Source organism: Apis florea, unplaced genomic scaffold, assembly GCF_048593485.1.
Source record: "Apis florea isolate Af1SG1 unplaced genomic scaffold, ASM4859348v1 contig_3170_pilon, whole genome shotgun sequence".
Classification (NCBI taxonomy): Eukaryota; Metazoa; Arthropoda; class Insecta; order Hymenoptera; family Apidae; genus Apis; species Apis florea.
The window spans coordinates 5,631,056-5,656,596 of NW_028256714.1; the positions used below are offsets into that span (position 1 = coordinate 5,631,056).

At 34.2% G+C, this 25,541-nt stretch overlaps 1 protein-coding gene and 1 long non-coding RNA gene across 3 annotated transcripts in view; one reads left to right on the forward strand and one right to left on the reverse strand.

The window, feature by feature from the left end:
- The window catches only part of Cad87A (cadherin 87A), a 243,465-nt gene that overhangs the window by 50,975 nt on the left and 166,949 nt on the right, over window positions 1-25,541 (forward strand). The window lies entirely within an intron of this gene.
- On the reverse strand, window positions 16,389-22,792 carry LOC116414259 (uncharacterized). 2 transcript variants are annotated; one of them, XR_004224733.2, is made up of 2 exons: window positions 22,603-22,792; window positions 16,389-18,930 (listed from the first exon to the last, which is right to left on the reverse strand). It is a non-coding gene; the product is annotated as an uncharacterized LOC116414259 (long non-coding RNA). The 2 variants fall into 2 exon arrangements; XR_015292542.1 differs by lacking the exon at window positions 16,389-18,930 and adding an exon at window positions 21,656-22,021 and having other exon boundaries at window positions 22,603-22,786.

Below are 25,541 nucleotides of genomic sequence, written 5' to 3' on the forward strand. Positions count from 1 at the left end.
GTCTCGAAAATTTAAATTAGAGAGATATTCGTCGAAATTCCTGTAGATTTTTAAACTCACGAAATTATCTACTTTGTTTGATGATTCTTCGATTCAAGTCTCTTCGATTCTTGTATTTAATTGCCAATTGTGAGTATTTCTTTCTTTGGAAAAGAACACGAAGGTTTGGATAATGGATCGGTATTATTGGTGAAAATTGAGATTGAAATTTTTATCACGAATTTTTGACGCAAGAGTCATAAAAATATACTTTATAAAGTTTATAGAATAAATAATTTGATATTTTTATTCAGTGGCTAATAATGATTCCCTCTTCTCCTTCTCTCTCTTCCTCTCAATTTCAAAATTTCGTAGAATAATAAAATAAAATTGAAATTTGAACATTAACAAAATGGAAAATTTTTTTTAATCAATTTTTCAGTTTAAACCAACTAACACAATATCACGATTGACGATTTATTTTTTTTCCACCAATAATTTTAATAATCAATTTAACGAACATTTAACGATCAAATCAATCGATTTTTCAACGATTAATAACAGATAATCTCATCAATCAATTAGAATAAATCAATCGCCCTATTTTTCCACGATTTATTCTTTCAATTGTAAAACTTTAATCAATCAATCAAATGAAAAATTTTAATCGATTACCTTTATTTCTTTTTTTCCTCGAACATTCAAATATTTCAAACGTAGTTTAATTCATAATTTCCGATATTCTTCCTTCAATTTTTTTTTTTTATGATTATTCATCGTACGTTGAAAACTGTACAATATACTTCGCCTTTAAAAATTATTTTCCCAAAATGTTTTAGCCGAAATACACGACGAAAGAATAAATATAAATAATTCTGAAAGAAAAGAAAAAAAGGAACGATCGATTCAACGTTTATCTTCTGTTCAAGCAAATAAATTAGAACGTAAAAAATATCTGCATCGAATAATATATATATATATATATATATATATTCATCCCGTTTTATACTAATTTATTCCTTCGATCGAGATGAGATATATCGAGGGGGAGAAAACACTCGGCGAGAATTCATTTTATTTTATGCTTCAATAACTTTAATCACTTTCGAAAAGCAATTTGCGAATTCTAGTTAACTCCACTTGATACGCCACGGTTCCTGAACCATTCGATTAATTAAGAACGTTTAAGCGAGAAACGTTTTTTCCCTTTCGTTTATTTATTTATTTATTCTTTTTTTTAATGTATCGCGCAATCGGGCAAGAATTACGAGGAACCAATTATCTTACTTCGATTGGAGAGGAGAAATTTTTGAGATTGGTGTTTCTTTCGTTTTGGCGCGCAAATTGTTCGGCCGCCGAAGGAAACGGATCGAACGATTCCTCACTTTATTTTTAAGAATAACCTTTGCATCGATAAGGGTTGAACGATCTCGCGGGATTAAATCAATCTTCCGTAGCCGTGATACGATGCTCGATAACGGTGGAAGTGTGTCACGCCGTTTCTCCACCTATTTTATTTCAATATATACGGGCAAAGTGTAACGTTTCGAAAATCCTTTTCTCAATTTATCATCCGAATAAAAATGGAACGATACACTGGGGCAAAATTAAATTCGAAGGAATGGATTTAATAAACATTTTTTCTTCCTTCTTCTTTTTTTTTTTTATTATCATCATCGAGTTTTCGAATTTTCCCCTAATTTAAGGATTCGTTGTGTTATGCATATGCGAATCGTAGATAGATGAAACTCTATGCTTGAAAAGCGAAGTCGTTGAAGATGTTATTTATCGAGTTAAAAAAAGAGTAATTTCATTTGTATTGCAATGCAATCATTTCGTTCCACTTTTAGAAAAATCCGATTAAAAAATAAACGCACGAAATTAACAATTATTATTCAATGGAAGTTTAAATGAAGAGTTCTTCTCTTCGAAATGTTATTCGAAGCATACGTCAAAGATCTTACTAATCGAGATTCTGTTTAAGAAGAGAACATCTCGAGAAACGTTCGCATTAGGAAGATTGCAAACGAATTACAAAACGATTTAAAAAATTTTACAAAGCATTTTTAATTTTACAGATCGGACGGATGCTCGCAAGTTTTGACAATGTCGCGTTTCGACTGTGCATATAAAATTACACGTGCCAGGAAGCGTGTGCTTTCCTACCTGTCATCCTTTCGTGTCGCACCGCCCACGCATACAATCGTGCGAACTTGTTTCCCATAACAGACGCTATCGTGTTATTCGCATTTATAACATCGCTTTGGGATAAGTTGACGCCACCCTCATCCTTCTTCCAGCCCCGTATACCTTTCTCGAACGGTATATAAGGCAAATTGATACTTTGTGCGAATGCATTTGATTTTATTTTTCCATCCATCCAGGCGAGAGATTCTAGATTCATAAGACTCACGTTACGAGGATATTTATTGTTTCAACGCTGTTTCTTAATTCGAGAAATTAATAGATTTTCTAATTTTTAGCTCGATTAGAAATTGTGAATATTACTTTTCAAACGTGGATAATCGTGTAATATTTTACATTGCACCATGGTTTCATTTTATTTTTAAAAATTTTCGCATCATTAACAAGTAAATATTTCATCGAGAAAAGGATCGAGAAATCGTTCTATTTTTCTTGACGAATGAAATTAAAAATATTAAAACGCCTGTACGATGTAATAGAATTGCTCGAAAACTTAACAAACTCGATATTTTCGTCGACTTCAGTTTCGATCGACAACTCGGTGGATAAAAATATTGAGAAAGGTTGCTCCAACCAATCCAACATTACGAGTGTGATCGCGTTACACGAGTCGTCCCGCAAAATGCATCCTGTGATAAAGATAGGAGGCTGTTTCAGAGTTTATTTTTGGGAGGAGCCGAGTAAAAATGAGATCGTTGTGCTTCGGGCACACGCGACAGGTTGTGGAAACTTTCGCCCGCAAGTTGAAGGGGGGGAAAATTTTTCAACGAAGCGGAAACGTTCCGTGGCCCTGCCCCTCCCCCCTATCCAGGACAGGACTTCATTATCGAGTTTTACGAAGAAGAAACGTCTCGCAGACGTTGAAAACAAAAGAAACGGTACGCGTTATTCCCAGGGAAATTTTGTAATAAGCGAATAAATTCTCGTCTCGTTCATCTCTTAGATTCCTTAGATTTTGTTACGAGAATGAGCTTCGGTTTCGGATATTGTCAAATTATTGTTCCGTGATCCAATAAACGTTCCATCGTGGAGGAATATACGAGTAAGCTTTGAATATTGATTTTCGAATATTGTGATCCAATGATACTTTCGAATGGACGAGCTTTGAGTATCGATTTTCGAATATTCGTCAATGATCTGACAAATTGTATTCGATTCTATTATCGTCAACGTCTTCATTACTTTCGTATGGAGATATTTGGCTTCGAATATTGTGAACAAGTTTTAAATATTATTCTTTGAAAATATCGTCAATGATTCGAGAAATATTCGATTATGAGTTCACTGTTATACGAAAGGTTTCGAATGTTATTAATATTGATATTTCATTGTAGTATTCTTTCATTTGAACAAGCTTTCATTTTCGAATATGTCGTTGAATGTTGCGATTTGACAAATATATTATGAGCTTGCTTTCATATGAACAAGCTTTGAAGATAGTGTTGTGGCTCGACAAATATTCGATTATGAGCTTGCTTTCATATGAAGATTTTCGAATATTGTCAATATTGTAATACAATATATGAACAATAATATATGAACAAACTTTAAATATTATTTTTTATATATTTTTTATATAATTTTATGTATATATAATTTTCACATAAAATTAAGATTTTCACAAATCTCGATTCGCGTATGATGGATATCGGTAAGTGTATGAAAGGGTTTTCAGATTTAGATGAGATTAAAATCGCAATTTCGTGCATCTTCGAATCGTGCATGAATCTATTTTATTACTCGGTAGAATCCTCAGAAATTCCATTGAAAATCTTCCATCAACCAGAATACGAAATTGAATCGCAGATCCATCTGAGAATAACCTAGAAAATTCTCAGACAATCACTTTTACTAACGCAATATCCATTAGAAATATTCTCAAGTGGACTCGTACACTTTTATTTTCGACCCTCTCCTTCCCCACTCCTCCAAGTTTCGAAGAAAACAACAGCCAGTGTCGTGATTTTTTTTCTTCTTCTTCTTCTTCTTCTCCTCCTTTTATTTCAATTCCACGATAATTTTCAGACGATTGTTTTACGCGCGTCTGTTTAACATCTCACGGGTGAGAAATTCGAAAGAGGGGGAGGGAGGGGAGGAGAGGCACAATGTAAAATTGTTCCCAGTGTAACTTTGGCCGGTTGGATTATTCCGAATACCGCGCCTGCGTACCTGCAATTTGTTCATAACATCGGCCATACTTGGCATTCCGCAGCATAAATTCCGTCGCTTCCAAACTTCAAAGTGTTTGAACAATTTCTGTCAGCCCCCCTGCCTTCCTCTCTCCCTTCCTAGTTAAATTAATGCACGGTGAAAAGCGTTAAAAGGCGTAAAATAATTTCGACTCCCTCCCCCCTCCCCCCTTCTCCCGCGAATTAATTTCAATTTCGAATTAAACGATCGTGATAATACGGCCGATGGATAGGAGAATGCGTTTTGCACGCTGGTTCATTCCTCGTACCGTATAGATGTTCATTCTTCAAATGCGAATACCTGAGCCTGGTTGTACAATAATCGTTGAAGCGACGATCTGGTATGAATTAAAAATAATGATAACGATTGAAATGATTTTATTCCATTAGACGATAACGAGAAGAATTAAAGAAGTGTTATTATCTTATAAAATATTATTTAGATTATTTTCAATATTTTTCATATAAAATTTCATCTTATTATTATTCTAGTATACTTTCAATCATATTAAAGTAAAAATTCTTGATATTTATTAAAATACGTATACATAGAATGTTGTTAAATTAAATTGTTTAATTATAATTGATAAAAACAATAACAACAAGTAATTAATAAAAATGCGAAAAAACTCTCTGAGCGAATTTTTTTTTGAAACTGCACTAGATGGCTCCACTGTAATACATCACGAAGCGACACGTTTAACAACGATTCCCGTGGAAACGCGAAAACAGTGACGACAGGCAGCGCCTCCCTTGACACGTGTAAAAGCGCGAAGCGTGCACTCGATTCGGAAAATATCGAAGCAAACGTAGCGAGAAGTGCTTTTCTCTTTTCGACCGGCCGAAGTTTCCATTCTCGCCGTTTTTCACCATCTCGTGGCATTATTCGGAGTGCATTGTATTCCTCGAAAGGGCCCGAGCCCCGTGAAAGTTTCGCGACTATTCGAACCCGATAACCGTCGAATCGAGCCACGTCAGGAATCGTCGTGTGCGCTATCTACCTGCGTCTCTCGTTTACCCGTGTCGTACACCGTGTACGCTATAAACGTGTGTATTTACCATTCCAGCCAGGGATTTTCTATGCAAATGTAACGCGGGAAGGAATGTGTCGACACTCGACTGTATTTTCGCTCGCGAGAGATGATTCGATGCTGTGAAAAACGAGAAGAAAGTTGGGTTATGAAGTTTATTTTTGGGAAGAAGGCGTGACAATTATCATGGCGGATAGCTGTTACGTAAGTAATATATGTGTATGTAGGAATGAAATTTTTTCATTTCAAGTTTTGTTTTCGATTAAATCACGTTTAAATAAGTTTTCAAATGAAATTCTTTAGATCGAATATGTGTGGAATAAAATTTTAGATTCTTGTTTCTTGTGAAAATCATTAACATTGGGCACATGTGAACGGCGAAAAAATTTTAATAATCGAATAATTTTCTTGAAAATTAATCTTGAAATGGAAAAGATTTCATACTTTTTGATTTTATTTTCATTTATACAATTACTTGTTATCGATATCTTTCAAAACATGTTGAAGGATGCAATGTGCAAAAAGATACAAAATGTAATATTCGTTCATCATATTTAAAATGTCTCTAATAGTCTCTAATAGTATGAATATTTACACAAATATTCCTAGTCTATTTATTATCGATAAATATTTAACTAATTCAATTCCAATCATTATATGATTATTCGTTTAATCATAACCTTTGGTTACAATAATTATTTGTTCCCTTAATTATTGATTAGTGATTACTAATTTAATAATCAATAACAACTATTATTATAATGCTATAATAATAATTGATAGAATAATTTTGCAATCTTAATCTTCACTAATCAAACTTTGCTTTACCCAACTCTATAGGAAATGCAAATAAGAATATATATATATACTGTTTGAATAGTAGATTCTCTAAATACTAGTAGATACTATTCCAATATTGAAATTATCATTATACCATCTTGTAATACGATTTAAATACTGATTCCGAATACTTTTCTAGATTGACGTATCACAAATCCTTTTAAACTTTTCTTTAAAAATATATCGTTACAAAACAAAATGATTTCACTTTGCATCGTGCTAACGAAAAATCAAAGAAATTATATATTATTTTCGTTGGGAAGAAAAATTTCTAAAACAAAAATTTTTATTCATCTCTCTTTGACCAATTAATCCTAATGAATTTTGAGGAGAGAAAAATGCAATAGTGCGTGGACAAGCGAGTGTCAAAAAGGGGATAGAAGCCTTGAATTTCGGGCAATTTCACCGTAATTGGGCTGCGCGATGTTCCATTGTATGGAACATGGAAGGGTTCCATAAGTTCATTTCGAATTTTCCAAATTAAGTGCGCGTTGCTCGTGTTGCCGATTCAATTTGAAGTTGCATCACGAGGGCATCTAATCTTGTTTAGATATTTTAAGGATTATGTAACAATTTTGATAAGCGGAGAGATTAATTAATGAACAAATAAACTTTTTTTTTTTTTTAATTTTTATCTTTCATTATTCATTCAAACACATGATCGAGTATATCTCTAGATTGCAAACGATCGCCATCTAAACTTTCTGATCTGATTAATAGTTAATATTACGATATTTTTTTTTTTTTAATAATTCGTTAACAAAGAAGTGTAATATTCCATCGAATAAAAACGAGATTCACGTTTACGAAATAAAAATTAAATAATCATTTGGAATAATAAATATATTCGATCGACGAATACGAAACTTATTTATTTTCTTTTAGTCGAAATTACTATTACCTTTTTAGAATCATCCCAAATAAGAAACTACTTGTATTAGATATTTTCTTTCACAAATCCATTACCAATTAATTTTGAAAGAAACAAAAATATCTCGCCTCGGAATCTACATTTACAGACAGAATAAAATTTATAAATATTTCGTTAAAATAAGTAATTCGATGTAAGGTGAATCTTTCAGTGTTGAAGCAACAATTGTCCCAACGTACGTCGAAAGAAAGCCGTAACAATTATTTCCAAATAATTCGAAACGAAATATTCGCTCTTATACTACGCATGCATTAAAAAATAATCCATCTTTTTCGACCAGACAATCGAAATTACACATTGGTCATTAGCGCGGGAAATAACGAACGAATCTTTCCCGATATTTATTCGAACGAAAATCCTTTCAACTCGTTCTCGATATATTTATTTCCCCCGAACTCGATTACTTTGATTCGCATCTCTGTGCAATCCGTTTGCACGTCTCCCGTCTTATTTTGCGCTTGGGATTTTAACAAGTTTACAAAAGTGTGTGTTGATTCTCTCACCTTTCCTCCCCTCCCCTCCGTTGATTAAACGAAATCAATACGAGCGAAAGTATCGAATTGTCCCCTGCGTGTTTTGTCGATATATAATTAACGGAGGAGGGGAGAAGAGAGAGAGAAAAAAATTATAAATTTTCATCGCGCATATTTAATCGTATTTCGTTCGCATATCCGTCGTTCCGGAAGCGAGAATTGTTTTCATTTTATTTATTCAAAAATGTTGTATCGCGATGCGCGTCATGTGCATTTGTTTTCACGTGGTACTTTTCATCGAAACCTCTTTTTTCCCCCTTGTTTCTCTCTCTCTCTTTTTTCTTTTTAATTAATCTCGTTCCTTTCAAAGTACGGAACTTGCAGCCGAATATAATTGCTTCTTTGAAAATGATTTGTCAACGGAAACGCGAGTTTTTTTTTTTTTTTTTTTTTTTTTACACGGTCAAATACTTATACAGGTGTCTCGACATTATCACGGAAATGGGGGAGGGGGGATCGCGTCACGATTCGTGTAAAAAAAAAAAAAGTGTCATGCGCATTCGATTTGATTAAAAAAAAAAAAAAGAGAAAAAAATGATTAAGAGATTGAATTTTTATGGAATTGTCAGGAATAATTTACACGTGTTCCCGGAATATCGAAACGAATGGATATAACATTTTTAATTCTTTGGAACGAAATGAAAACGTGAATTCCATTTTTTTTTAAATCGTGCAACGATAAAATTGAAAAATTATTTTTAAAGTATTTTAACTATATATATATTATATTACTAAACACTCTTAATTTGCAAATTCCTTTGTAACAACTTTATAACAAATTCCTATGTTAGAAATTTGATTCCTGACAATCTAATTAAAAATAGAAAAAATTACGTCATCCAACCAAACCTCTCAAAATTTCCAGACGAAAGAAATTTCAAAGAATCGCCCTCCTGGTATCGTGATCCAAGAAACGAAGCAATTGCCGCTTCGAGCGCTCCCTCGTTAATAAAATCGTGTGAAAATCGATCCAAATCGAGACGTGAACGCGATTCGCCCTCTCGTCGCTTCATCAAACGTTTCGCGCGCCAATTTTTCACCGGTGAAAAGTGTACCGGATGCGAAAATATTTCACCGCGATGCGTGCGAGCCTCTCTCGACCCGGCTCCGATTATGGGAACAACCAGTTGTGCTCGTCCCCCTTCGATTCAAACGAACCGTGCGAGTTCCTGCTTAAACGGACGCCTCTCCCCAATAATCGCGCGCAAATAACGCAAATAATTCGCCCGCATGAATCGTCACTCCTTCGACAGAGGCTGCTGCTCTCTTGTTTTTGCACAAGCTTTTCGTCTCGAGCAAGAAAAATCCTAATTTAATTTAGGATTAGTCCACGATACGGTCTGTGAAACGCTCATTCTTTTCTTTTCTTTTCACGATATGGCGGGGGGATAGATGTTGCTATTAAATGCTTGATGATAGACGTGGATTGTTGTGTTTCGAACTTGATGGTGATGGTGATATTGGAAGGAAAGGAAAATTTTGTTTCGAATTTAGAATGCTACGAAGAATCTTAACAATTAGGTCAGGTTAGATTTTGTAGGATTTTGTTAACTTAATCCCATTGGTTAGGATCGACGAAGTTTCTTTGAATAATGTTAAGTTTTCTTTTTTTATTATTCTTGCTTTTTTGTCAAAATATGCAGAATGCAGAATAAATTATGCGAAATCGTGTTTGAGAATCTTTTTTTTATTTTTTACAATCGATCCTAGAAAGTTTCGCTCGATTAGAACAATTAAAAGGAAAATTCGAGCAGAAACGAATACATTTTGTTGGTATTGTAACGCGTGTGTGATCGTTTTATATTGAAATTTATTTTTGAAATTAATTTAAATTAGTAACAATCTTCGACAAACAAATACGATATTTTTGGCTTAACTTCGTATATATATATATATATTTTTTTTTCAAATAAAACAATACACTTCGATTATTGCCAATTTATTACGCCATTTCATACTCGTTTAACACTGCGCATATTTGTACAGCAATTTATACACGAACGGATGTAACACGAGTTATATCGAAACGCAGTTAAAATATTCATTTCATTTCGTCCCCAAACAGAGGAGAATTAATTCTTTTCCTCGTTTTTTTCCACATTTCCAAAAACAACAATTTTTCCTATTCGAAAATGCCGCCTCTGAATAGATTATCGAAATGATCAAATTGTCATAAAAAAAAAAAACAAATTTACGTTTTAACTCTACTTTCTAATGAAAAACTTTACTCGAGTTGTAACTCGTTGAAATAGTGAAAATACTCTACTTTCTTTCTTCTTTATTTTTCGTTATTATTTTTCCACGGTATACACGATATTTCAAATTTTTTCCCTCGCAAGAATGAAATTTAATAAAAGTGAAAAAGTTAAATATTCCAATTTTTGCAGCAATTTCGCGCGTATTTTGTAAACAAGTTAGAAAGGGGACCGAGACTTTCGTTCGTATTTTATCTTCTCGAAATCTACTTGCTATCCTCCCTTGTGAAAGGGGAGCTTCGGATAAATGAGTGAAAAACGTGTAAGTTTCACGACGATTCAATTCACGATCGCGCCAGAATTTTCGCCATGTACAAATACACCACGAATACACAGCGATGTACAGCAATTATTTTTTTCACTCGTATTCTCCGCTTCCCACGTTTTCCCTTCGTTAAAATTTATTAAAATTAAAGTAGAAAAAGAAAAATACATATATTCGTAAATCTGACGAAATGAAAAATTCTTAAATCAGATTAGAGAATGGATAACGTTTTAAACGGATAATTAATCCATCCGTAGAATACGAATATTCCCCGAATATCTAAATTATTAACAAGAATAACGTATGACTTTAAAAAGCATCGATATTTAACGTCCCTCGCGTATACAAGATGACCCAGTACCAAGTTTCGACTAACTCTCGGGTAAAAAGTTCGAGTGGTGGGCAAATTTCTTGAAACTTGGCTTGTATACGTTTGCTCGATTCCAAGTGTACCACCGCCGCCGCTAGATATTCAAAGCGTGTCCCGTCCCTCCATATAGAATATCAACGAACGCCTGCGAAGTTATATCGGCGCGTCAATCGCTATTCAGCGCGGCCAAGTTGGCGAGAAATAAATTGTATCGACGCTCTAACCAAAGATCAAAAATTATTCGATCGATGAAAAGTTGGGCAAAATTTTTTTCCGTGAAAATTATCTGGTCAAAAAATTCTATCGTTTTAAATTCCATTCAAACACTCACGAAAAATTCTAACTCACACTCGATAAATCGCTAGCTTCAAACTTTATCATCCGAAATGGACGTCGATAATTATCTACATTCTCAACATCCACCATTTATTATTGCTGACCAACAAAAATAATAATTCAAAGTCCATCGAATTTGTAAACCGATTACCTCGAGATCGAATCCTCTCCAAAAAAGGATAGGAAACGGGCTTCTTCGATCTTGGTTCGACCCGAGGTTTCCCCACGAAACACCCTTCAGTGTTCCCCTTACAGTGTTAAATTATCGTATCTGCGCGTAAACGGCGGCCAACAAGCCCCTCCGCGATCGTAATTTCGACATGTGGATGACCGCCGCCGATCGAAATTTCCCATAATCTGACAATTGGCCGGCATCGATCGTGAAAGCTTTTCACAGCGATCTCCCTTAGGAGGACGGATTCTATCACGTCACGCAGCGCTTCTGGTGCATCGAGCATGCCCCTATATACGGACTATATAACCGGGGATAATGGTCCAGGGAAGCGAGCCTCGAGGGGGGGAGTGTAGGATTATGGCCGATCCTTGGACCGAATCCTCCATTATCGAAGTACCTCGAAATCTGTATTCTCTTTCTCTTTCTCTTTCTATATATATATATCTTTCTCCTTGCTCCTCTAATAATCTGGAATTTTCGACGAATTGGATTTTCGTGGATGTAGGCGAGGATATATAGCGGAGGGGGAGAGGGTTTGCAGTTTGTCTTATTGGCTCAGCTCTGTCGACTCGGTGTTTCGACGTTTCTTTTCGTCGCGTCGAGCCGGGATGCTCGAGCGGTATTTTCTGGGGTTTGGGAAAGAAATTTTCACGCCTTGGCGTCTGTGCATAGGATCGAGAAGAAGTGGAAATTTTTCACGCGAATTCAGTATTGTTGAAATGTTTTCTTTTTTTTCGGAAGAATATCATTTTGTATCGTCGTTTGGAAGTACGTTTCGAGAGTGGAATTTTTTTACGCGTTACAATCCAATGATCGAAAGTACGAGGTTAAGAAAAATGAGAATTAATAGGATTGTAACAGGGCCCAATTTTAGTCGCAGTGTTATAATCCAATGGGATCGAAATATCGAAATCTTTCGAACTTGAAATACAGATCAAAAGTATGAAGTTAACAAAAATGTGAATTAACAAGAGATTCTAATAGGGCCCAATTTTACTGCCAATGTTATAATCCAATGGATCGAAATATCGAAATCTTTCGAACTTGAAATACAGATCAAAAGTATGAAGTTAACAAAAATGTGAATTAATAAGAGATTCTAATAGGGCCCAATTTTACTGCCAATGTTATAATCCAATGGATCGAAATATCGAAATCTTTCGAACTTGAAATACAGATCAAAAGTATGAAGTTAAGAAAAATGTGAATTAATAAGAGATTCTAATAGGGCCCAATTTTACTGACAGTGTTATAATCCAATGATTAAGATGTCGAAATCTTTTGAACTTGGAATACAGATCAAAAGTATGAAGTTAAGAAAAATGTGAATTAATAAGAGATTCTAATAAGGCCCAATTTTACTGACAGTGTTATAATCCAATGATTAAGATGTCGAAATCTTTTGAACTTGGGATACAGATCGAAAGTTAAGAAAAATGAGAATTAATAAGATTCTAACATCAATAAGGCCCAATTTTACTAGCAATGTTATAATTCGAGATATTTTTCGAACTTGTAGAACAATATAGATAGTACATCGAATAATGAATTTTATAACAAGTTAAGAAAAGTGAGAATTAATAGGATTCGAACAGGGCCCAATTTTACTCGAGATCTTCTTTCTGAAATAAACGATCTTCCCTCCGCGAAGGGAAGGCTTCGATTCAAAATTTCCACGGGGAGCTTTTATTACCACCTTCCTCCGGTTCAACGTACTCATTGTTTCTTAACAAAAGTTCTCCGCCACCCATCCATACTCGGCGAAAATAAATCGGTGTGGTGCCGAACAATGCGTTAATATTTCTTCTTTCCATCCAGAAACGCGCACACGCACGTCCCCTCCCCCTCCCCGGACAGGTTTAATTCAAGTTAATTGATGTATCATAGTTGCTGCCATCTGGCGGATGATTTATGATTCCTGTACCCCTGTTTTTTTCTCCTCCCCCTTCCCCCCTCCTGTACAGGCACAGACGTTGATGAAAACAGCCCTCCCCCGCGTATATAAGTCGTAACGGCTCCACTTTTCCCCGGTAACAAAACGCCTTCCCCGACGTTTGAAATATGGCCACCACCTTATTAAGGCCTGAATCTGACTCTACCCACTTCCTCCTCCTCCTGCTGCCCTTCCTTCGTCGTATCATCATCGATGTAACCAAGCGTTATCGCTTTCGCATGCGAGGAACATTTGATTCGGGAACAATGGTTGCGCGAGGCCTCTCTCTCTCTCTCTCTCTCTCTCTCTCTCTCTCTCTCTCTCTCTCTCTCTCTCTCTCTCTCTCTCTCTCTCTCTCTCTCTCTCTCTGTAATAAACGGCAGAAACGTGAGAATCGTCTGATAAAAGGGCGGAGAGTTGCTTTCGATGTAAACGAAAGGCGAGTCCTTTAAGAGAGAGAGAAAAAAAAAAGAAACGGAGAGGGGAGGGAAGGAAAGGAAAAGTTTCGACGGGCTTCTTGGAAACTTTGATAACTACGCTCGACTTTATGCGAATAATTCGAAATGGATGGGGAGAGAGATGGCGTTTCGTTCTCCTTCTCGTTCTCCCAGTGGTCGAGGAACGTGATGGATCGGACAAGTAGTCGGATCTCTGTGCTGTGGTATAACTAACGAGTTGGTCGTTTTATTGTTTTTTTGATTATTTCGAATTCGTCGAGTGAGGGTCCTTTCGAGTTCCGTTAATTTGGCGTGCTTATGGCTTTTTTTCGAAACACGTTAAAATTTTAATCGTTCAATCCATTCGATAAGGCAACGTGGAATTTTCTTTGTATTTGATTCGGTGTAAATTTTGCAGTTTGATTGAGTAATGACGAGTTATGGGTTATATACTATTATGGGTATATTGATTAAAGATTTCGCTTTTTGTTTTTTAATTATTGCTTTGAAATTATCGTTGCTTTTTCGAAAATGTTGAAATTCATAACTTTCGACGAATCAAGGCAACAAAACATTGTGCCCTTTATTATTATATCGATATATATTGATGTATTAATATTGATTTATAATTTCTTTATACACTGATCGAAGTGAATAATAAGCTGGCAACACGTCATATTCGATAAAAGTAAAAAAAGGAAAAATTTCTTCATTGACACTTTATATAAGATATATTCCTTATTAAGATAATTAACTGTATTTGTATGGTATGTTTTCGCGAGATAATAGAAAATTTATGAAAAATACAGATATAAATACCACGTGTGCACGTACGTGAGATATTTAAAATTTTTGTTATCATCCTCTGTGTCGCTACTACGAAACGAGAGATTTCTATTTTACGACTTTTGGCACGATGGTTTTACGAGTCTTACTGAAATCATAAACAGTTTTACAAAAGTTTTATCACCTCGTTTTAAAGAAGCTTTTCATTCGTCCAACAATTATTTCCCAGCTTTTATTTTAAATAGACCATTAAAATTCAAAATGAACGATGCCATTAATTTTTTAGTTTCAGTTAACATACAATAAAATTTTCCTCTCCTTTGTTCCCTCTTTATTACGGTATTAATTAAATAATAAATTCTGAGAAAGCGTTAAATGTCTAATCAATCGAATCAATCGTATAAATACATATCTTTTAATCGAATAAAACGATCGAAAAGTCACAATATAGAAAATTAATTTAACATAGCGACGATCAACTAGTTTTTCGAGTATAACTTTCACGTTAAAATGTTAATAACAAGACACGTTATGTAGATAAATATATTAATTTAAATATTCCAAAAAAAAAAGAAGAACACAAACAAAAAGATAAATAAATAAACGTCACGAGTACGTTGGTCACAAGTAGTTAACAGTCGCGTGGCGCTAGTGTCGCGCCACCTTAATTAATCGTCACCCCTTAGTAGTGAGTCATGCTCACCTACTAACCCAAAATATTACTATCGATAACCCTAGCTGGCAAGATTTCCCTCTGCAAACAGATTGAAGATAAGGATCCACAAGAAAAGGGTGACTTAGTCAGCGCAATCTAGTCAACTCTCTCTGGTGTGTATAAAGTGGCTCGTGTCGGAGCAGTGAATAGGGGGCGAGAATGGCTGGAGAAATAAGAAAATGGATCGAATGGAATCGGCGGATGTGACGTATGCGGAGGAATATTGAAGATCGCGTAATATAAGATGGAAATATTATGGGTCGTGGGATGGGAGGGGAGGGGTGGCGGTGCTTTGTGAAAACTGAAAAAGTTGAAACACGTTCGAAAGTTTGAAATTTCTTTTGGTTAGGAATTTCGTTTGGAAACCAACACGATTTCTTAAGTTAAACTTTCTTTCTTTCTTCCTTCCTTTCTTTCTTTCTTTCTTTCTTTCTGTGAAGAACATTGGAAATTTTCGACCGACAATGCGAATTTCACCGCACTTTTCGCAACAGCTTTCTTTTCTTCTGCTGTTTTCCCCCCTTTCCCTTTGAAAGATGACTCCGTGAAAATCGTGGAGAGAGAGAGAGAGAAGTTTGAAATTATGTAACTCGTTGAATTAGCAGAGAAATATTTTTCGTTGAAATAAACTTGCTCTTATTCCTCTTCAAAGGATTTTGTGAAAATTTATTTTCGCTTATTTTTCAGAGGAGATATTGGATTGGCAAGGGATTAATTTCGATTTTCGAATTTTCGTCTTTAAAAATCTATTTCAGATCTCGATGTGAAAGTAAACTTTTTTTTTAATCACAATAATTCAGTGATTTCAAAATTCTTTATGCAATAGTTTCACTCGTATTCAAATTAGCTCAAAACTAAAAAAATTTGAATGTTAATTTAATAATGTATACATTTAGTTGGTCAAAAAAATATTTAGTCATATATTTGGAGTCTTATTTTATAAAAGAAACTTTTCCATTAATTTTTCCATTAACGATATGTCTCTTAAGTCACATACATTGTGACACTTTCTCAAAATTCTTTAAATAATTTTTATTTTTAAAAATGAAAATATTTTTGTTATTATAATTTTTAAAAAAAATTATTCCATATCTTATATTTTATCACATAATATACGAAATTTTATCGATATCATTTTTTGACCTCCATTTTTAATTAAAATCTCCTGGCAATTCACTGGATATTCCAAGTTCTAAAATGAGGTAATATGACAATTCTGGCCACGATCGGTGATCGATATTTTAAAACTGGAATAAGCTGTAATAATAACTTGTCATTATATATCACACACTTGCTGTAATGGCATAATTAAAAAATCATAATATTAAGAAAAATGTTCTTGATTAATTCAAATTGTTATAAATGGACTGCGGATGCATTTATGCAAAAAAGGAAAAAATATTGAAGATATAGTACGCAAAATTTATTTATTTAATATTTTCTTTTGTAAATATCCCCAATCTAATTACATTACATAGTTTCAAAGTTTGAAAGTTTGTGGTATCAAACTGTTAAATCGAGAGAGCTTTTTTACAAAGATTTTACCAGCAAAAAATATAAATAGTTTTTTCTTTTGTAGAAATAATTCAATGCGATAAAATTGCAAATTTTATTAGCTATGTTACTCTTCCAATAAACATGATAAAATGAATAGTCGATCGAAAGAATTCACCGATGACGATGCAACTAACTTGCAATCGAATTTCATCTATGTCATCTAATGTGTATGAGATGAATCAATTGTGAATTATATAACGGTTTTCTATTACCTGTACATTAAAGAGAAAATTGAGAAGTTGGATAATGCGTGTTATATAATTGGATTTATTCAAAATGATTCTCACAAAAGTATCCGGCGTATTTCATAAAAAAATACATGTGAAAGAGAAAATAATTTGATATCAATTTTTGATACATGTGCTGTTATTTCATTCCACAACGATGATTCAATTGTTAATCTATCTAAAATAGAATGCATGAAAACAAGAAATCAATTGGACAAAATCAAATGGAATTTTTCTGAAGCATAAATGTTACTCGATGAGCTTTTTTTAACTTTTTCTTTTCTATTTTTAATCCATATTTTAACATATCAATCCTGTTGTTGAAAAAATGTATATTTAACAAATATTCTATACATTCGATTAATAAAACAATTTTATCAATAGATCTGAACAATTTCAATTTCAAGCTTCCAACATATTTATATATCGAAAAATCTAATAGTTTAATTTTTTTAATATAAAATAAACGTTTCTGTTTAATTTTCTACTTTTAAGAAAATAAATTTCCTATTCATATATAATATGGAATAAAATGTTTAATAATTGTCTTCTTGATAAAAAAAATAATCAAGAAATTTGACGAATATAAAAGCCATAAAATATCCAAAATTCGACCAATAGGACAAGTAATATCCATTTCTTTAATCCTCTTTATAAAAATTTCATTATAAACAATAACGATCAAATAAAAATGTGTCAACAATTTTTCGCTCGATCCCTGTTTCAAAACTAAAATATAAAACATTCAAAAGACTTTTGAAACCGTTTATCATGGAATCGATGTGTACAAGGTGTCTGTATAAAAGGTTCGATTTCCAGCAAGAATGTATCGGCGATAATACGATTTTCTCGTCCACATGACGTTTCTCTGGCCGTTTTAAAATCGGGTTTACCCTCGAAGAATATCGAGGAATATCGAGGATGGTGGCTCGTGTCCATTTTCCTTTCCACGCCAGCTTTCGAGGTATCGAGCAGACGTTGTTATAAGCGCTAAAGAAAACCGATCGCTACACTGGAATCGCAAGAAAAAAGGAATTTGTACAGTGGTGATGGTTTTTCAAGCAATATCCCACGATTTTTAACCAATAAAAGAATCAAAAGAAATCGAAAAATTATTTGTTTCCATTGTATGCATGCTATATCGATATATAATTGATGATTTTCTGGCCAGCAAAAGGAATCAAGAATCGTAAACGATATATCTCTCTAAAGAAATTGATATTTATACATTTGCAGTACATTTCTATCACTATTTTGAAGATTATCATACTTTTCGATTTACATAAAATCTTCAAGACTTAACTGATGATTCCTGAGACGATTTCAACCAACTTTTTCCTTCGTGAAAAGTTTCGTTTTTCCCTTCTTAACGAGTTATTAACGAAAAATGTTTTGCCGAGCGCGAAGGTAGTGATGGGTATGCGCCGCCAACGAATCGTCGAACAAACAACATCTAATCGAATATTACCGATTTCTGCCACTGCATAATTTTACTGCATCGTAATATCTTGATATCACAAGTATAAATTCATCGTTCGAACAAGTATCGAGTACAGAATTGTTTGAAAAACGCGAAAGGATGGCTGTATCGCGTCCATCGCTATCTCCACGTTCCTCTATTTTCTCCATCCGACGCAATTCCAATTCCAAGGAAACTTATCCTGCCGTGAATACCGAGAACCTCTGCTCGTAAATAGTCAGTGATCCGAATCCGTGCGCGATCTCACGGTCTGGCAAACCGATCTTTAATTCTTCCCTTCGCACGATCCTGCATTCGATTCTTCGAGTATAAATAGCGTGAAATCGGTATGGCGTGGTACGTACGGTCGTTCGTAAATTTTCCAGATACCTCGTCGCGACGTCGATACAATTATTCTCGTGTTTGTTTTTCGCGCGCTGTAAACCGGATACGAAGAAACAGTCTCCCGTTCGTAAGATATTTGTATCGATCGTTGCGTTTCTCGTTTTCTTCGTTGTTGGAATAAAAAGATTTTTCATCGTTAGCGAATATTTCAATTATTGATCCATTTATTTTAATTGATAATTTAGCTATTTCTTCTTCTTTCGTCACGTAATTTTTTGCGTATATTCTCTTCTTGTGATTTTTCTCACAGAATTACAATTTCCTTGTCCAATCAATTCTCTCTCTCTCTCTCTCATATGCATCTGAAAAATTCCATAAAATTTTATAAATATCGCGAAAATAATTTCGAATGCAATGTTAAGTGTTAAACAAATTCCTTTACAATTATATAACGATATAAAAAAAAAAGAAATCTTTGTAAATTAAAAATGAATTATTTCCATTCCAAAAAATATGTGAATCGAGGTGAAATCGATGCAAGTATATCTCTTCTTAAACTTCTGAATTTCTCATCGATACAGGCCGATTACTCCCCCCTCGCTTGTTGTTCACGCTTGTTTTCCGCGCGGTCGAACCAAGTCGAAAGATGTGTTCTTCGATCTCTCCCGTTGTTGGCCGACACGGGGTTTCGATTTACCGAATCTCATCCCCCACGAACATGGCAAATGGACTTTGGACGCGAGTTTATCCACCCGGTTCAACCCGGATAACGATAGGAGACCGAGTTTCGTCGAGATACGAACGGACACGGGTCTAATTACGACACGATTTTAAAAGATCTTTACTTTGCACTCGTTCCAGGATGGCTCCCTACGTGGAGGCGATTTAATTATGACGATGAGATTGAGCGCGAATTTATGGAATATTTTGTTGTTAATTGGAAAAATAATTTTGGTTAATTTTGGAACGAGTACTTGCAAATCTGTTTTTCATTTTGATATTAGAACGAATCGAGATGTTATTACTTGTGCTAATTGAATTGGTAAATATTATAGAGAAAAATATTAATTTTTAAGCGAGGTATTCTTATAAAATTTCGAAGTTCAGGCAATGTTTGATTTTACTGGAAATACTTTTCGACTTCTAAATTCTTTCTTTCCAAATACTTATGAAGAATTTGATCTATCGAATTGACTCAATTAATTCTATTCTCGTCACCAGTTGTTTTCATTTAATGCATTTAAAAATATTCAGATTATTTACTTTTGTCACGTTGTCATTATTCGTGAAAATTTTTCATCTATCAAATTTTCTTGTAGTATTTTAATCGTTTTCGAAATTTTGTTTCGTGAAAATTATATCTTCGGAATATTCGTTCGAGATTGTGTTAAACTATTAAAATATTGTTTACAACGATATTATATTTGGCATTATACGTTAATTTTAAAAGTGAAAAGCGTCAATGCGTAGGCCAAAAACAGTTTTGAAGCTGGAAAATTAATTGGAACAATAATGCCTCGCTCAAAGTCAAAATTTTGCATTTCAGAATTTTATTTTATAAAAATTTTTCACACGAACTACATTTCGTTGAATCGAAAATGCATTTCATTTTAATGGAAAAAAATGATATTTAAATAATTGGAAAATGCAAATGTGTCACAGATGCTGTTTAAAAAATGTTTTTAAAAAATTCGTGAATAATTGTAGAAGGTATTTTTCAAGCAAGTATAAAAAGTGCAATTTTAATAAATTTTATAGATCGAATGTTAATGTGAAAAGAGTTTGTAATTTATTTATTCAATTATTTTTCTATGAATAATTATTAATAATTATATTCTCATATTATAATAATAAGATTTAATTAGTATTCTACTTGAATCTTGTATCTCTATTTCGTTATATTTATTTTGCAATAAAAATATCGCATACAATATTTTTTTACTTTATCCTTTTTCCAATAATTCGTCAAAGAGAATGGAAAAATGAAAAAAATCAAAATTGTACGATTATTTTCTAGAATAGTGAAAAAAACTTTTCTCTCAGATTCAACGAGTAAAAGATTAATTTTCTAAAGTAAAAAACCTCAGTTTTAATTTTACAACATTAATTATAATAATATTCCCATTAATACTCCAAAACGAACGATGTCTCACTCAATTCCAAATTTCTCCATCCAAAATTATTTTCACGGTAATAAAAATTACCCTGTTGTTACATCTATCTATCAAACAAAAAAAAAAAAAATTTAATCATCTTACGATAGATGTTATAACCTACCAAAATTAACACTTTCGCATCTCTCCATTATCCACCCTCGAAACCATAAATAACCAACTAAGAAATCTCTCCAAATTCTTCCAATTATCCACCCACCAAACATTTCCACCACGAAAAATAACACCACACCAACCCTTCATCCCCTTCCTCCTCCTCAACAAGCAGATTCTTATCCCACCGCCGTTTCTTAAACTCAATTATCGCATTCCTACGGAAGCCAGGATAATTCGTCCCGCTTAACAACTCGCAAGAATTTCGTAATGCGCGTGGCTGGAACCGCAATAGCAATGAAAGCGTACGCGGCGGAGGATGCTCGGCCAAGGAAAGGAAGGGCCGTCTGCGCCCGAGAAAAGGTTTGAATGGGCGAGACAAGAAGGAGAACGTCTTGGAAAAGGGGGAGAGGGGGGGGGGAGGGGGAGAAGTGGTTTTTGGAGAATAGTAAACGTTTCGTTTAAATTAAACGCACGGTTCGTCCGTTTTCGCTGGAATCGATCACGATGGGATTATTTTTGGCTTTTGAAATCGAACAAGCGGCTCCAATTTTGAAAGGGGTAATTGGATTGAAATAATCGGAAGAAGGGAATTGAAGATATACTATGGAGTAGAGCTCGACAAATAAGGTTGATAAGATGAACGTGTTTGCGTATTAAATTATTTCTTTTGTTCGATTATAATAGTTGTAAATTTGAATTAATTTGTATGAAAGATAGGAAAGATTCGTTTCATAGGATCATTTAATCGAAGAGTAATTTGGTAATATATATAATATATATCTTATTGTTAGAATAGTGAATCGAACGAATTCAATCATTTATATTTCTCTTATATTTTTTTATTTCGGTATTTGAGATGATAGATTACTTTTTGTCAAGAGTTATTACGATTCTTATTATTTTAATTCCATCGTTTCATTATTCCCTTTTCTTCAATTCACCTGCATCGGATCCTCGATTTTCCCCTTTTTCTCCTGAAAAGGAAACGACTCGTCCATGGATCAAGCACGCCTCAGGCGTTGTTTCGGTGATCACTGGATCAAATTCACGAGTATCGGCGCAAGTTTGTGTTACGTGCTTCCTGTTACGCGTCAGGAATGTCGATGGATCGTGCCCGAAGAGAGATTTGTTCTCTGTGTTACGTAATTCTGATAGCAATAAGTTACAACGCGGTGTGAACGATCTAAAAAATAACGAATAAAACTTTATTTGACAACTTTAAATTAATTTCAGAAGAATAAAAATATCATTTCTGCGAATAATTAACAAATTAAGAGTGTTTCATTGAAAACCCATATTCTGTAAAATCGGTTTTCCGCAATGTTAAAATTATCTCCAAAAAGAAAGTACTTTCACAATTTTCGATCAAACGTGTGTAAAGTTAACATAACCTTAATAAATGACTCGTGTGTGACAACCACGCACATCCAATAACAAAAGAACGAATCTTACTCAACGAATCTCCACACGAACTCGAAGAGATCATCGAGATTATTTTGCTTTCAAATCAAAAATAGTTTGCGCATTACGCGATACGCGACGTGATATTTTAATTATCGCGTATTCCGAGGTTAAGAATTCCTCGGGCGTGAATTCTTTTGTCCTTAATGAATCCGTCCACCAGTGTTCGCATTGTACGAGCATTCATTGCTCTCATTAATTATTTTCGTCTCGCGTATCTCCGACCTGCCATCGCCACGGATCGTCTTAATTAATGAGTCTTTGACGCATCGACGAGAGTTTAAGGTTAGGTTGCGTATATACCTTCGATTCGCTTTCAGACTTGAAATCTTCTCTCTCGTGCTCGTCGCTCTCTCCTCTCTCTCTCTCTCTCTCGTTCATTCCTTGCCTTTGTTTCCAAACGTCGCACCGGCCTGATCGTGTTTCTTGCTTGATGGAACCTTTTCCGGGGAAAATTTCCGGGAGAAGAGAAGGTGAAGACGAAGGGGAAGGGGAAAAAACGTGTCATATCGTTGGACGTACGATGGCAGCACAAGGCAGTCGTTCGAGAAGCGATAAGTTTCGAATCGAAAGCGACGAAATTAAATTTATTTGTTATATATAATTGTACAAATTTCGTATTAAATAAATAAATTAGAATATTTTGATTCGTTAAAAATGCGACTTTTTATTATATAATTATTGTAATTATTCGATAGAGCTTTATTTTCTCTCTGTGCTTAATAATGTGTGACTGCTTCGCAAAAATTGAAAGTCGTTAAGAAAAATTAAAATGTGACTTAAGATTAGGTTACTCGAAACCCTGACGGAATTCAAAATTTCGAAACGTTTCGCTGTACGAAACTCGAACGAGGAATAATTTGAAAAAAATTGTTTCTGGAATTTGGTTAGATTTTGAATATCAAAACAGAAAGTTATTATATAAAAACATCGATTGGAAGCTAGATAAGAAATAATTTAATTTCACCCGAGACAACGTGATCGTACGTCATGTGTGGGGGAAAAGAGTTCCTTTTCAATTATTTTTTTTGTATCCTTGTATCGAAAAGGATGTCCACCATTCCCTTTCTGATGTGAATTCAGATTGTGAAACGAAATACAAAATCTTTATCCTCATAAAACTGTTGATATCTATAATAATAATAATAATAATAATACTTCTCTCTCTAAAAAAGATATCAGCTCCAAGAAAATTCTGCATCGCACGGAATTAAATCGCCTACATCCATTATACTCGAAGGAGCCGATTCTTTTATCCTAAGGTATCCTCGTTCCTCGAAAAGAAAATTCCCAAACAAAGCGTTGATTTCTCTCCTTTTCCACCTTCCTTTGCTCGGCGGAAACTTCTCGTTCCCTCGCACGGTTCTTTCCCCACCACTTTTTTGCCAAACCTCGAGGCCAAAGACCTCGATCCAATCCCACATCTATTTACGTGTATCCAAGCTCACTTCGTTTAAGATACGCGCGCACGTATCCCTCGAACTTTTCGATTCTCTTTTCGACGAATTTTCTTTCGAAGGGAATGGAGAAAACCGTTTTCCTCACCGTTCGTTCCTTCCACTTCCCTCGTTCCTCCCCCCTCCCTCATTTTTTTCTACCTCTTCTCGAACGAGCATCGCGACTCTGGCGCCCACTGCATCGCGCACACCTGTTCCTTCTCCTAGATTCTCTTGAAGTCGAGCCGCGGCCCGAGATCGTCGAAAGTTCTGAATCGAGATGGTGGAAATTCTGTTCCAACAATGAGACCGATTATCTCGAGCTCGGGATATTCGATCGGGTTGAAATTCTTGGGCACAGCGAGTTCGATCACGACTTGCAAAGTCGAAATTCGAGTGTGAAAAGATTCACAGAGAGAGATTTTGTATAAGTTTCCTTCGATGGAAGAGTGGATTTATTAACAGGGTTTCAGGTGTTCGTGACGTGTAATCGAATTATTAGAAAAGTATTGTATTTGATAAATTCGCCAACTATTGGAAAATAATGTTTCACGATGTAATTTCTTGAATAAATAAATTTAAAGCGTATGAATTTATAGAAATTGTTAACTTTTCTAGTAAATCGATTATCGACTTGTGAAAGATTCGAATAATAATAATAATTCCTTTTTTTTTTTCATCGAAGAAAATGAAATACTATACATATATTAAAAAAAAAAAAAAAGAAAAAGAAATTGTTGATTTCACGGAAATATTCGTTTTTTCTACATACATATTCCATTATAAAATATTTAAATATTGATTTTATAGAAAGATTTCAACTTGCCGACAGGATCTCGCGTTACCACTTTTTCCTCCACACGAGAATTATCGGGATAATTATGAAAATTAATTTTGGAATAAATTTCCATAAATTTCCATAAATTCTATACGGGGTATAATATTTTTTCCCGTTTCTGGAATCGTTCGAATTTATTTTAAAGTATCAGTTCTCTCTCTTTAAGATTAAGCAAGAATTCGAATTTACTTGTGACACGTTTGGTTGTGCTGTTTCCAGTGAGATTAGGAAGGAACGATCGATTTTTCACTGCATTTCCACCGAATTTCACCGAATTCTTTCGACGGGGAAACAATCGGCGAATTCGGGAATAATTAGAGTTCCTGGAGGCTGACATTTCGCGTTTACTTGTTGGACGATTTACAAAAAGCAGAGATCGAATGGAGCCGTTGAAATTTTCCGTTTGACCTGGAAATTTTCCCCAGCTTTTCTGCATCGAGAAAACAGGAGTTATTATCTTTTCTATATTAAAAAAAAAAAAAAAAAGAATATATATATATACATTTCTGAATAAATAGAGAAATTCTATTTTCTCGAAAGTAAGAAGGAAAATTGTTGGAATTTTTTTGCTCGATCTGGAAACGGCAAATGTTTTAGCTTTTTTGTATCGAGAAATACAGAGAGGAGGGGGAAAAAGGAAACGAAACACAGAAATATACACATTTTTACGTGCAAAAGAAAGAAATTTTATTTTCTCGTAAGTGGAAGAAAATTCCAATCGAACGTTTGCACGCGTTTATTCGATAATGATGTTTTTTTTAATTGTTTCCTGTTGTTACGAAATATTGTTGTTAAAATATCAAATTGGATGACGAAAGTTTGCACAGTTTGGAAACACACGATGATTTTATCAACATGAATAACAACGTGGTAGTAATAGTTTAAAAGAAATTAATATTAATTCAATTCAATTATTACTTTACATATAATTATTATTATTATTATTATTATAATTACGGCAAACAACA